This window comes from Numida meleagris, chromosome 10, assembly GCF_002078875.1.
Source record: "Numida meleagris isolate 19003 breed g44 Domestic line chromosome 10, NumMel1.0, whole genome shotgun sequence".
NCBI classification, from domain to species: domain Eukaryota; kingdom Metazoa; phylum Chordata; class Aves; order Galliformes; family Numididae; genus Numida; species Numida meleagris.
In genome coordinates this window covers 16,044,578-16,058,305 of record NC_034418.1, presented here as the reverse complement: position 1 = coordinate 16,058,305, position 13,728 = coordinate 16,044,578, and the positions used below count along the sequence as shown (strand labels likewise).

At 38.7% G+C, this 13,728-nt stretch overlaps 1 protein-coding gene across 8 annotated transcripts in view; it reads right to left on the bottom strand.

Annotated features, from left to right (window-relative positions):
• Window positions 1–13,728, bottom strand: part of CDH13 (cadherin 13) — a 449,261-nt gene that overhangs the window by 64,988 nt on the left and 370,545 nt on the right. The gene's annotated exons all lie outside the window — the stretch shown is intronic.

Here is a 13,728-nt window from a genome sequence, read left to right as displayed (position 1 = left end):
AGATTTTGATTACTTCTCAGTTCAGCTCATAAAGATGGAGTGAAGGCAAAAAGAGAATTCTAACATGTATTAATCGTGTGTTGAATGCCTGCCTCAAAGTCTGTTACCTGCAGGATATTCATCACATGTAGTACAGTTGTCTGAAGATTGGGAAAGAAATCAAACACACTGTTGATTTTTTTTGCAGCATATATAAAACATTTGGAAATGATTCATTGTTTTTTCACTTTTTCCACCTATAAATGCAACATGCCTTCAATTATTTACAGAATAATGAAAATATCCATAAATGCAAGGAACAGTTCTGGAATGATGGTTGCATTATAGTGAAACTATACTCTTATTATACTCTTTCTCTGTTCTGGTGGACAGAGGACAGCGAAAGGCCAGTATAATGTTTACTACACTTCCCATACTTTTGAGAAAAACTCAAAGAAACAGCAATGTTCTTTTCTTATAAAAAAGCTTCCCATACCCCCTGCCAAGAAGAACAAGCCTTATGTTTCAAACAACAGCATTGGAGAAAATGATGATCTGATTGAATATGAAAGAGCAAACTACACCTATTCACCTCTTACAGCATCACTGGTGCCTAGGGACCAGGAAGATATCTCCTTCTCACATTTATGAGAGCACTTGTGAGGTATTCAGCCAACCCAGCTAAGTATTATTTCTTCCTCATTGCTCTTCCCATCAACAGCAATGTAAAGCCTATCTTCTTCCTAAAATCCTAGATGTCTTTTTTAGAATAGAACAAACATAGCTGGATTTTTCTTTCACTTTATTCCACCACATTTTAGAAGCAGAAGAGTTCCTCAAGCATTCTCCCACAACCATCCACACAGTTCTCGCTCAGGCTAATGACAGTCACAAGGGAAGGGAAGGAGGTCCGTTAAATGCTCCTCTTTCAATTCTAGCAGAATTTTTCCTACCAAAAACAACTTTTCTGATGCTGAAGATTGACATATATGGATGAATTTACTGATGGTACCTTACTAATGGAAAAAAGCATGGAAGCTGTCTGCTCCTGTTAGAAGGAAGTTATGCAAACTCCCCTGTGCCACTAAGACTGCTTCATGTGACACAGGTGGGATGCATTTGCTTCATGGGTCAGAACTGAAAGAACAAACTCCTCCTACAGTTTCTCAGACTAAGTTGTGCTTTTGGATTTTGTTGAGACATGGTATGAGTACAGAAAATATATCCTCATTAAGAGCAGGACAGAAGAATTCACTCTGAACGTCAAAGCTGTAGGCAACAGGGGAAGAGACTGAAAGAAAAACTACTGCAGTGGCTTTAGTCTCCTCCCAGGAACAAAAAAACGCAATGCAGCCTATATACTGATAGGGAACGAACCTGCTCAGTTCTCGGGAGACATGAAGTCTGTTTTAAGTGAAGTCTGTAATGCTGTTGGCTGATTTTTTTTATTTTATCACATACATTACGAGTAGTCCAGTGACTGAGCATCCATGCTGATAACCTGAAGTTGATCACAATTTTCTGAAAAAGCACCAACTCTAGATTTAAAGAACCTAAGTGATGAGAATACTCTTACATAATTTTGCAATCAGCTCCAATGGCTATTTGTTCTTTGTTTAAAATTCCAGTAAAGATTGCCTCTCAATTGTTACATGAAAGGCAATAATAAGTTAGTCTATGAAGTTCACGAAGAGACAACTTCACATTGAATGTCACCATGGTTTGGAACCCAGTTATTTCAACATCAGCTTTAACACTGAGGTTAAATGAGACTTGATTATTGAGTAGCAGGTGGAAAAGTGTCCCAACTTAAAGGTATTTTCAAATTAGATTGCACCGTTCAAGTCACAGATTAACATAGGGCTTTTAAAATCCTTTGTACACTTTTCAGAATGCTGTGAAAAAAAATAATCTGCTTTGGTACCTTTATACTGCAAATCTGAACCATGTTCTGAACAGGTTAAGAAGCCACCATGTCTTTGCAGAGAGGCGGAAATTACAATGTAAATGAGATTCTCTCAGTCGCAGACTCTTTGGGCTGTTAGATAAAAAGAGGCATATGCATCTAATCAGATACCTTTGTTTTGTGTCCTGGGAGGACACTATAGTTTTTTCTAGAGAAAATACTCACTGCGTCAGCTTACAGCTGATCTCAACCCAAGCTGCCAACAACAGATGCTTTGACAGTGGTTAAGCTTCTTCACATGGTCTTTGGTGAGCAGTGGCTAACTGCACTGTTTGAGGCATTGAAAGCAACTGGTACCTCCAGAATAATTTAGCAGTGAATTTCATCAATTCCCCAAACTTCTGGCATTTCAGGTTGTGCCAACCGATGGGGATGAGATGCCCTAGATTTACAAGCCCCTCCAGCTGCGAGCCAACTGAAGTTAGCCCAGTCTGAAAATTCTTTTTTGGAAGCAGATAAGAACTCTGCAAGGTTTCCCACTGTGCCAGTGGAGGCAGGAGGTACAGATGGAAGTTTACAGGCAGTTGTATCTGCGGTGATACAGAATTCGTCTGAATTTTAGAAATGAAATCTTTAGCCAGCATTTTCAGTGGAAAAGTGGGTGGGGAAGGGAGAATTTAGGCCTACACTCCATTTTTCAAATCCATCCGAACACAAGTGTTCTACGCCTGCCAACAAAGTGATGAATGAAGCCTACCACGTGTCGTTTTGCCTACTAGTTCTGTGACTTTCTTACAAATTATCTACCCTACATCCCGTTCACACAGTATCCACTGAATATCAATATTACTGCTAGATCAAAAAGGTATGTTTGCAAGGAGAATAATTTAGAGATCTGAGACATAGATGAACTATCATAATTAATGATCTCTCTCCTATTCTATTTTTTCCTCCCATAGCAGAAAAATCTTAATTGTATCTTGAACATCCAGTAAACCACAGTGCTCTTGTTAACCTGACAAGGTACTGGGGTCTCCAGCCCCATTAGAACCAAAAAATTCTCTTCCCAAGGTCAAGAGAGAATAATAGAAATAAATGCAACCCATTGGACTAATGACTGTGGAGTGATCTGAGCCTCCCCATCCAGCACTGTGATGTGAGCTTTCAAAAGGCAGCCTGAGAGGAGTTCACTTGCAGCTGGGGTGGCCTGCTTTGAAAACGCATGAGATTTAAGTGTATATTGAGACCTACAGTGCTGAAGAGTGATTGAAGCACAGAGCAGTTTGGCATTGTGCAGACGTGGAAAAGGTCAGGAAGAAAGCAAAGATATGCTAAACGAATTCATTGCTTTAAGGTTACCCATGGTCTCCATCTCCCACTGCCCAACTCTTTTTGCCAATATTCATTTCATCTTTTCTTGAAAGAAAAGTATTTGTAAAAAAAAAGGAAAGTGAAATGTTACTTTTCTAAGCGCCCATTGTGTACTTATTTCCTGTCTACAATGTCACAGAGGGAACATTCAGAGTTCTTTCATTTCCTCACCTGCTATTTATGTATTTCTAACCATGAACTCTCTGTACACATAACCTTCTTTAACACAAACACCTTTTCAGCCTCAGCTAGGTATGTTTTGCTGTAAATAAATAACCATTTTTTCTCATTTTTTTATTAATAAGAAAAAATGAAGGAAGGATTTTTATATGACCTGATACTAAATTCTCTCTAACCTGCTTGGGCAATGTGAATGACTACAAGCTTGGTGGCAGTGCTCCTCGCTTTATATGTCTGGGCACCAAGAATTAAAAGGGAGGTCAAGATGGGCCAAAGGCACCATATGTGCTTTAAATAGAAAGCTGTGCACAGCAAAGCCTATACACAATGAATCATGCCTATTAGAACTACCGTGTATGAGCTGCAGAGGTTACCTGAACATAACAGCAAACACAGCCTGTTCTAGTGGCATGGTACATCATGACTGTTGTGCCTGTGAAGACCATCACTGCAAAATGTTAGCGGAAGGTAAGGAGAATCATGCCTAGCATAGTTACTCCACAGTTAGTGTGACCATAGGAGGGTCCCATGCATTCACACAGCAAGTAATCACTAGAGCTGGCTCTTGCTGGGATGTCCAAAAATTATACAATTTCTTCATCCCAGACACTGCTAACACTGTGGGATTATCAAAAATCCTTGGGAAGCAATGTAAAATCGCCAATTCCAGGCAGACCACGTTTCTAATGCAAATAAAGGCGATTTCCAGGACGTACAGGTGACACCAGTAAGAGAAATAAGCATTCAGTGTTATCATCAGTTTACATCAAAATGGCTTTTCCACAGGGCTGAATGCTCATTAAATCAGGACATGTATGAAGAAAATTAGTTTATTAAGCATCTGTGCTAATACTCTCTCTTAATAAGACTGCTTACCCTTCTTCTGTAGGAAGTATCTACATAATATGCTAACACATTTGTATCAGAATTTCCACTCCTCCCAAAGAGAGCGAGCAAGTATGCCAGCAATTAACTGGATCCTAACACAAATTTATAGATACAGATTTTTCAAATGAGCTTGCCAATTCCGGAGAAAATAATTTTAAGGGACAATAAATATCACTTAATTTCTATCCACAGCTGTATGATATACTGTAAGCAGCCACTCTTCCTCCCCTTGGAAGTGAGGAAATGCTGCGTTAGCAGGTAGCTTGAAATATATACTATTTCTTGCTTCTGAGTAAGCTCATAATTAGAGCTGAAACATGAGGAATGATTTCAATGGAGCTGTAAACTCCAATAGGAGGAAAAATCTATTTGAGGTTAGAACAAAATCTTTTCTAATCTGGCTAATGCTACTTTTGTGCTGATGCTGATCATTATATTTATTACTAAACTGTGCAGCATTCCAAAGCGTTGACACCTGACTTCACTTCGTAGAAAAGCAATCACTTTCAGATATTCATCTTGGTGATTAATATGTAGATACCTAATTTTTAGTGAATTAAACCATGTTGTATCAATTTGATGGTCTTTAGGATTTATAATCAAGCACTGATGACATCTGATTAATACCAGCTTAGGCTTCCTGAACCTGACAATATTCTCGTTACTTTGGAGCTCAGATCACGGCATGCTGATTACCCCCCTGATTATCCTGAGTAACTGGGGTCAGAGGTTAGCTAGCACCACAGAACACATTTAATTCAATCAATTTAGTTACTGAAGCAGTTAGAAAAAAAAAAATCATTCCGATTGCTGTACCACTGCATTAGAAAATTTGCCCAGGATTCCTGTTCACCAACTGATGAGCTTTTTTGCTTAATTTCTAATTTAATATTCTTCTGCGATTTGCAACTTCAATTACTTGTGATCTTTTCACTCATGAAGTCAGAGATGTTGAGCTTTGAGAGGGGAAGAAAAACCAAAGGAGGAAGAGCTGCCTGTATTAACCAGTATAATAAAGATTCTCACAGACACACACACTTTCACAGCTCAGTTGCACTTCTCCTAGGTACAAATGCTAGCGGTGGCTCAGAGAACTCCTCTTAGTTCTCTCCATTTGTCCCACCTGCCACTGCCAGATTTTATTCTTCTTTTGCCTTTAGTAGATTTTATATATTGCTTAGCCGAATCCCACTTTGTTTGTCTTTCAGACAAAGAGGCTTTGATTACTTGTGGTACACCACAGTCCTATGTGTAGGCAATGCAGCCCCCTCATGTATGCCCTGACAGCGTGTGGGGGAGCTCATTAAAGATACCAAGGATGTACTTCTGTCGCCTGAAGCAGCAAGTAGTGTGTCTGGGATAACTACCAAAGAGATCCCTTCCTACTCCCTGAAAGTCTCAAGGTACTTCTCACATGAATACAAATGCCCAGCAGCTTGATTTGACTCCTACTAGTTAGTTTTACATCCTATATAACAACCCTAAGATGCTGAATATTTGTTCTGAGTCCTGAGGCTGATGCCATAGCCACTGTCTCTGCCTTCTTACCAAGAGATGGGTTGGTTACCACAATCTCAGTGGGTAATGAAGACAGAGAGCTTCCAGCACACTTTCAGATGTGTCAGAGCACATCATTTGCTCAATCACCCTTTCAATGAAAACAAAGGGCCATAGTTACACAAAGTCTGCCATGATACTCAAACTTATTTTTGCTGTAAATAGGACTTGAAGGATTCCAGTACAGTCGTAAGTGGTAAGTGCTAACTGCAGCCTAGATAACAGTAACCATGTAGCTCGCTAACATGGTATTGCCATTACTAGCAGTAGGCCATAAGTCTTGAGTTTGCAAGGCCTCGGGATAGAAATGTCAGGCCTCCTCTGCCTCAACTGTCCTTGAATGCCTGAAGTTCTGTTTTATGTGGTTTTGCTGTAAGAATAACTGGAGTTTTCCCTCTTGTTTACCTTTGTGTGGTCCCACCATTTTCACAATTCTCACATAAAAATGTAGTATAAAGAAACATGGGCTTTGCACAATAAAAGAGTCTTTGAGAAGTGGTGACACAGGATGCAGTGAAGTAAAGCCAAGGGATAACAAAGCATGAAGCATGGAGCTATAAACTACTCACCAATTTTAGTTAAAGAAGTGCAGACCTGAAGCTGGACAAAATCAGTTTTGGAGGAAACAAAGACAAAGTATCTAACAAAAATAAAGGCATCACATACGGTGCCTTTCAAAGTAATACGGAGCTTCAGATCAACAAAGAAAGAGCAACATGTTAGTTAAAAGCATGTTAGCCCAATAAGAGGAGGAATGGAGAAGAAGTCGTCATCAACATGAGCATTATATTTGTCCTGGCAAATGATTTGAGATGTGGACAACATTTCCTAACACCAGTACCACAAACATTGAATGAAATCACCAGCTCTAAGATCTAGAGGAACCAGGAAAGGTTCAGTAGGAACAGCGGTAGAAACTAAGCATGTGTGCAACAATTTTAAAACTGTATTATTATAATTATGGACTTTTTTTGTGCACAGAATAATTTTTTCCTGTAGTTATCAGATCTGGATTGATAATGATTCTTGGAATAGCATTGGCTTGGGTTAGTTTTCAATAATGCTAACAATGAATTGTTGGCTTGATATATATAAGGTGGGATTTCCCTTTGCTCATCAAAAAGATTTGGAGCGTAACAATACCAGAGCTGGCTGCCTTTCTTTAGAAATTTAAGCTACTTTCCTGAGTAGGATTCTGTAATAAAGGAAACAAAGTCTTAAGCCTCCATTTTCCCTGCAAGCAGCAGAAAGTTGCAGTTTAATCTTCTGTTTACCCATGGAGAGGATCCATTTTCTGTATGTTCCTGTGGGTTACTTTGGAATGAAAAACGCTATATGCTTATAAAACAGTCTCCCAATGAAACCCGCTCCAAACTAACTCTGCAATTGATGAATCTCCTCCCAAGCCCCTCTGCACATTTGCCTGTGGCAGAAAGTCTGACTCAGCTGTCAGACTCCCTTAGCTTAAAAGAAACTCAGAATAGGAACTGCAGGATAATTGCAGGTCAGAAGTTAGGTGTATTAGCAGAAGGATGTGGAGAAGGATCACAGAGTGCCTAGCTATGACATAAAGCTCCCTAGCTAGCGATTATACATTCTCTTTTATGTATGAAATGATGTGGTACCCAGGGACATTGTTTAGTGGGCAACATTAGTGGTAGGTGACGGTTAGACTATATTATCTTAGAGGACTTTTCCAACCTTAATGATTCTATGAAATATCCTCAGCTGATTACAGAAAAGAAACCCAAAACAAATAAAAAGAAAATATCCAGATGATATAATCAAATTCACTGTATTAAACACAAACCCACACGTGTAGAAGAACATAAACAGCAGCAAAAACACATCACATCAAAATGCTCAAAATATATCCACTCCTCTCCCGCAGTGAGGGTGAAAGAAGAAATCACATAGAGCAGCTGCTAGTTTTGTCACTTACTCTGCTACTGGAAAAGAATCATGGACAATAAAGGCAATTTAATGTTGCAAAAAACAGCAAAACTGTGTGGAGATGTGAAAGAAGGACAATGTGCAAGACAGAAGCAGGAAATCTCCCATCTGCTCAGAACTGGGGACTCAGCCACAGTACTGCACCCACTTCCTGCCCACAGTGCAGAACACACAGCTACCAGAGAGCAGGCAGACTACTATCACACCTGGCCTTGAAGGAACCTACATAGCAGGAATACATAGAGGGCTGCTGTAGGGAAGGGAATTGTCCACTACAAAGGTGGTAGATAGATAAGGCCAAGAAGCAATGGACTTCAGCAGAAGCAAGGAAAATTCCCTTAAAAAAAAAAAAAAGAGTCAAAACTCAAGGGTAGCTGAAAGTACTGGGATGTATTGCTGGGCAGCCACAGAGAATAAACCTTCAAAGTTCTTGAAGAAAAAATAAGATAAGCAAATAATGGATATTGTACAAATAGGAGGACAGGATGTCATTACGTCCTGACATCCATTCTCCTGCAGATTCATGATAAGCCCAAATCCAAGGCCCAAAATGGAAGGGGGAACGCAGTACTTTTTCATAGCTTTCTAACACTTTAACTGCAGTGTTACTTGGTGGCTTCCATGAAGTTCACTGGATTACAAAAAAGATAAATTTTCTTTGCCCCAAACCAGTTGATAGGAAGGAATTCCTTAACTGATTTCCCAGTCTCAAACTCCCAATCATGCAGGACTCTTCTGCACTAGATTTGGGGCTGACTGCTGGAGATACAGGGTGTAACTGCAAAATCACACTTGTCTTCTGTACTGCAGATAAAAGATGAGAATTATACTTCTGACATTTGCTTTCCTAGCTAGTAATATCCTCCTTTGGCAAGAGAATGTAAAGAAAAGGGAAAAGAAAATAATTATTATGTCAGCTTAGAGAAGGATTGAAAGGGAACAGGAATGGTAGAACTAGATACCCAAATTTAGTTGTTTTGAGAATGCAACGTGGCCACCATAAAGAAATGCCTGTTCCAGCTATAACTCTTCCTCTCTCACTACTGAGAACATCGTCTTTCCTGACAAGCAGCTCCTACCATTGCATAAAAATCTTCCGATCAAAATCGTTCTTTACAGACCTCAACAATTACTTCATAATATTCCTGAATTGTCTGGCAAAGAAGTACTTAAAGGCCTACATTTAAATTCCAGAGCAGCTATGGAATGAAGAAAGCAGATTGATTCACATTCTGTTCCACTATTACTCTTGCCAAAGTGACTTTTATCAGGGAAAAAATAAATTAAAAAACCCAACACGATCTGAGCCTGAGAATTCTGTTGTCAACTACAAATCCATCGGAAAAATTTTACAGCTCACTCACAATATAAACCCTTGGAAACAGCTTGAAGAGGAAATGCTGCCAGAAACCCCAGGGCATATTATCCACTCATTCCTCACATGCATTAGTGCAAAATATCACCCTCACATTGCCCACAAACATTGCCAACAAATGAGAACGGAGATGGGCTGAGAGCACACCGTCTGGGATATTTATACTCATTTTTTCCCATGGCAACGTGTCTGTTTCCCGTACTTTTAAGCCTCCAAAATTTTACACCATCTAATCTCTGCATTGTCTTGTTTTGTTTATCACTTCCAGGGAGCACCTGCCATGCTTGTTGGCTGCAGCAAGACAAATCAACATCTTTGTCAGTGGCTGGGGCCAGCTGATGTGTGCTCCTTAGCTGCAAATTTCACTACAATTATGCCCAACCTCCTCACCTCTCCTACTTACTTCTCATTATTTGCTCCTTCCCAACAAGTTGCTAAGAAATTTCATAGCTTCTGCTGGCATCGTAAATGCCAACCAAAAAGATTAAATGCAGTTGTGTGCCACCTCATTCTGTCAGAGAGAACAGATAGTGTCCCCAGAGTCCACCTGCCAATCTTCAACATAGATAGCAATGCCATTTTCCAATCGGTTCCTGGGTGTTCCAGTGCCCAGGTTTTGCTGAATAGCCTTGAAGAGATGGGATTTAAATTGTATTGAGAATATTAGTCTAAAGTGAATGAAGTGGAGAGTATACTTCTCGTTTATATCCCTAGAGTGATAAATGTGAGAGTGTAATTTTTTTTTTCTATGGCAAAGAAAATGGGAAACCAACACGGATTTCAGGCACATGAGAAATAGCTTATGAATTTAGATGATAGTTCAGCAGAAATAAATTGTACATCTGTTCATTCATTTTAATAAAGCAGGGAAATGACACACTGCTGGAGCCCTTTGAGAACACTGGTATTTTTAAATTATGATCCTATAATAGTAGCATTAACATTTGTAATGCTGCCCATACTTTATGAATTTAAAAAAATAAATTTATGGAATAAGTGAGCTTCAACCTATATGCTGGACTCAGGGCATTTAAAAGTAAGATGCTCCCTGAACATGTACAAATTAGCCCAGCAAAGACATCATAATAGCTTTACTGTGTAACCCAGATAATCCTCTGTGTAAGTGTTGACAATCCATGCTTATTATTTCTGAATAAATAATTCAGATGTGCAACACTCATTTCTGCTGACTAGTGCCTATTCATGCAGACAGCTACAGCCTAGTACTTGCAGCTAAAGAGAGTCTTTTACAGAAACAAACTAGACTGTTTTCTCGCCTGCATGTTCATATGGAAACATGTACTGCCTTCTGCCAAATTCAGGAAAATTACTTTTCTCTTGCACCTCTCATAATAAAAAAAACAAACTGGAAAAAATTATGAGCTTAATACAATTACTTCATTGTTTCTACGCTACCATTATTTCCAAGGATGACATGCAAATTTAAGAAACAAACAAGTGAGACTGCAGGGGATGTGACTGAAAAAGCTAGTGTTTTGATTTTCCAAATTGATCGCCATGGAAAATAATAAATTAATAGTTCAATAACAGCTGTCATGTTTCCTTTAAAAGCACAATTAGTGACATCATTAAAATTTCCTTTTAATCAATTGCATTAAAGCAATTGCTACTAGAGGAAGGAGAATCCAAAATCGATTAGCTGCTCATATATTGCCCCATTGATCAGCTGAGATGATCCTCATTCTTGAAAAGGGAGAACAGGAATGATCTGACATCCCTGAAAAGTGGTAAAGTTCAGCTGAGATCACAATCAGAAACTGAGCAGCTCTCCTCTGACAAAGTTACCTACTACCATGGCAAATGAGCGAAGAGTATGTGCTTAAATATTTAATCTTCCTAAAGCAAACTCTTCACAGAGGCTACGGCGGAGCTCAATATTGTTAAAAGAGGTTCCTTACTGCTAACATCTATATCTACCAGCCTGTAAATGTTTTTGTGTGCTCTGTACTGGTTGCTCCATTTCCAGCAGGCAGTCCAAAAACGTCCTCAACAGGCTGCTTACGTAAACAAGACTTATTGTAATTTGGTTCTCTGGTGAATATAGAAGAACTGAAGAAAAAAAAGAAGCCTCTGGGACACAGAAGACCCCTAGGCAAACACTTACCACTGACAGAAACTATACAGATTTATTGATTGAAACTGCATTTTAATCATATGGCTGGAGGAAAGAAAACAGTTCCTAGAGACTACCAGTCAACCACAGCGTGGGACATGATAAAACTGTTTCTGCCATTAATATCAGGCAGCAACTATGTCAGAGTAAAAGGACATTAAAGAGTTCAACATCTGCAGGCAAAGTTGGATTTATTTACTCATGGCTTCAATTATTATTTAAGATGGAAAACTTGAAAAGGTCAGAGCTGCTAACTTGGAAAACATGCCCTTCATCCGTCTTCAAACATACACTCTTTTTCTAAGCTTAGTTCAACACTGAATCTATTAATCAACTACAGTGTTCTCTGTTTTCAAATATGAGTTATGTTATTTTCAAGCAGACATGTAAAACCTAACCACCTTTCATTTTTAATTTAATCTATATTAGAAAATGCAATTTTAGGATGTGAAAACATCTGCTTTGTTTAGGTAGGCAAACATCTGTGGACCCGTATTTCTGTGCATACACATTTGCATACATAAAAAATCCAGATTTAAATTATAGTCTAATCCTGCATTCACATCTCTATGGAACACTGTTTGGATGGGAGCCTCGGATACAGGCAGCTAAGAATATCAATACAATAGATAAATCTTTTTCCTTGGTATTATTTCAGCAACAGACAACTGTTTGTTTTAGATATGAGCTTATTTAGCAGGATTCATTTTTCTTATATATGTTTTGAAAGTTTCTCAAATAACTGCCTAGTTTTGTCAAACTTCTTTTGAGCCAAAAGATTGCTTCCAACCCTTTAAACTTGTTGAGGACAGCAGCACTCTCCTTACCATCAGTCTTCTAAATGAAGAAAAATCATTGATCTAAGAACATCTGACAGTACAACATAACGTATGGGCACTGCTGGCCTCAGTGACTGAAGGCGGTCAAAACAAATGAGCTGAAGAGGAGGAAATAAACCATATAAAAAAAAGAGTGAGATGATATGTGGAAGCAGTGATGGGACTCGATTTATAGAAGGCAGAAAAAAAGAATATGTAGACTTCTGCAAGTCATAAGCAAACAGTTTAAGTCACGAAAACAAAAAGGTGGTTCACAAGGAGAAGAAGAGAGTGAGGGGAGAAAGAAAGAGTTCACAGCATCAGGGAATGGCAAAAGGGAAGATCTTCCAGAAATTAAAGGAGAAAAATCCTGGAGACAGGAAGAGGATCATGAGACAACAGAAAAACACAGCTTTTCAAGAAACATTACACAAACAGCGTTCTGTATAAGAGAACTGTGGGAAAAGTGACAAAAATAAGAAGAGGGAAAAAAGGAGATGATGTACATGTCAAATAGCAGTCAATGGATACATCACAGAAATCAGTCTCGGTAGAGCTGAAGCAGACAGAAACTGGAAACATACTTAAGGGACACTAGATGTTCAGGTCTGAGAGTCAATGACAAACTCAAGGACTTCAAAGAGGAAGGAAAAACTAAAACTAAATGAAACAAAAGGAAATTATTACAATTCACCTATCTGCAGTTAACCTCACCTAACTAAACAGCAAGCTTAAAAGGGAGAAAGACCAAAAGCTGTTTTTTTCTTTTTTTTTTTTAGTAGAGTATTATAAAGCAGGCTAAAGAGATTTTGAAGGATGATACTAAAAGATGCTACATTTCAGCACTAGGCAAATTAAATTAAAAAAAAAAAAAACTAGATGGCTGCATAACTAGTTCCCCAACACGCAAAGAATTGGATAAAAATATCTCTAAATAAATCTGCACCAACCTAAGTGGAAGAAGATAACAGAAACTGAGACAAATTCCTAAGAACTGGTCACAGACCAACAGCATTGGAGGGAAACAGAGTCAGGTAACTAAGTAAGATTCAGGGATTTTTCAGAATGAGGTCAAATTCCAGAACAGTAAAAAGAGGATGAAGTTAGTACTCTGTGTAGTGCCGAGATTATACTTTTTCTTGTGACATATGGATTGGGAACACAGGGGAAAACATTTGTAAAAACAAATAAATATTAAGTGATTGTTAGACAGCCGGCTAGAGAAAGGGCTACCCTTTAAGCAAATAAGCATCTGGGACTCTAAGGCAAACAAGCCCTGGAAATAAGCCAAAGCAGAAAGTACAAGGATATGAATAAATTACACTCCTGTATCATTTTCCTCAACAGAGACTATAACTGCAAAGAGCTCGGTATGAATCCCCTCATCTATTTTTTTTTTTCTTAAATGTATCAACACCATTTTCATTCCAGTAACTTCAAGAGACGATCAGCCCTACAGAATTTTATTGCTTTCCAAATGAGTCTCTTTCTTAGGCACTTACTAACAATTTTACTTGAATAAATGTACAGCTCCTTTTAGCATGTTGATTTTTATCGGTTCACTATT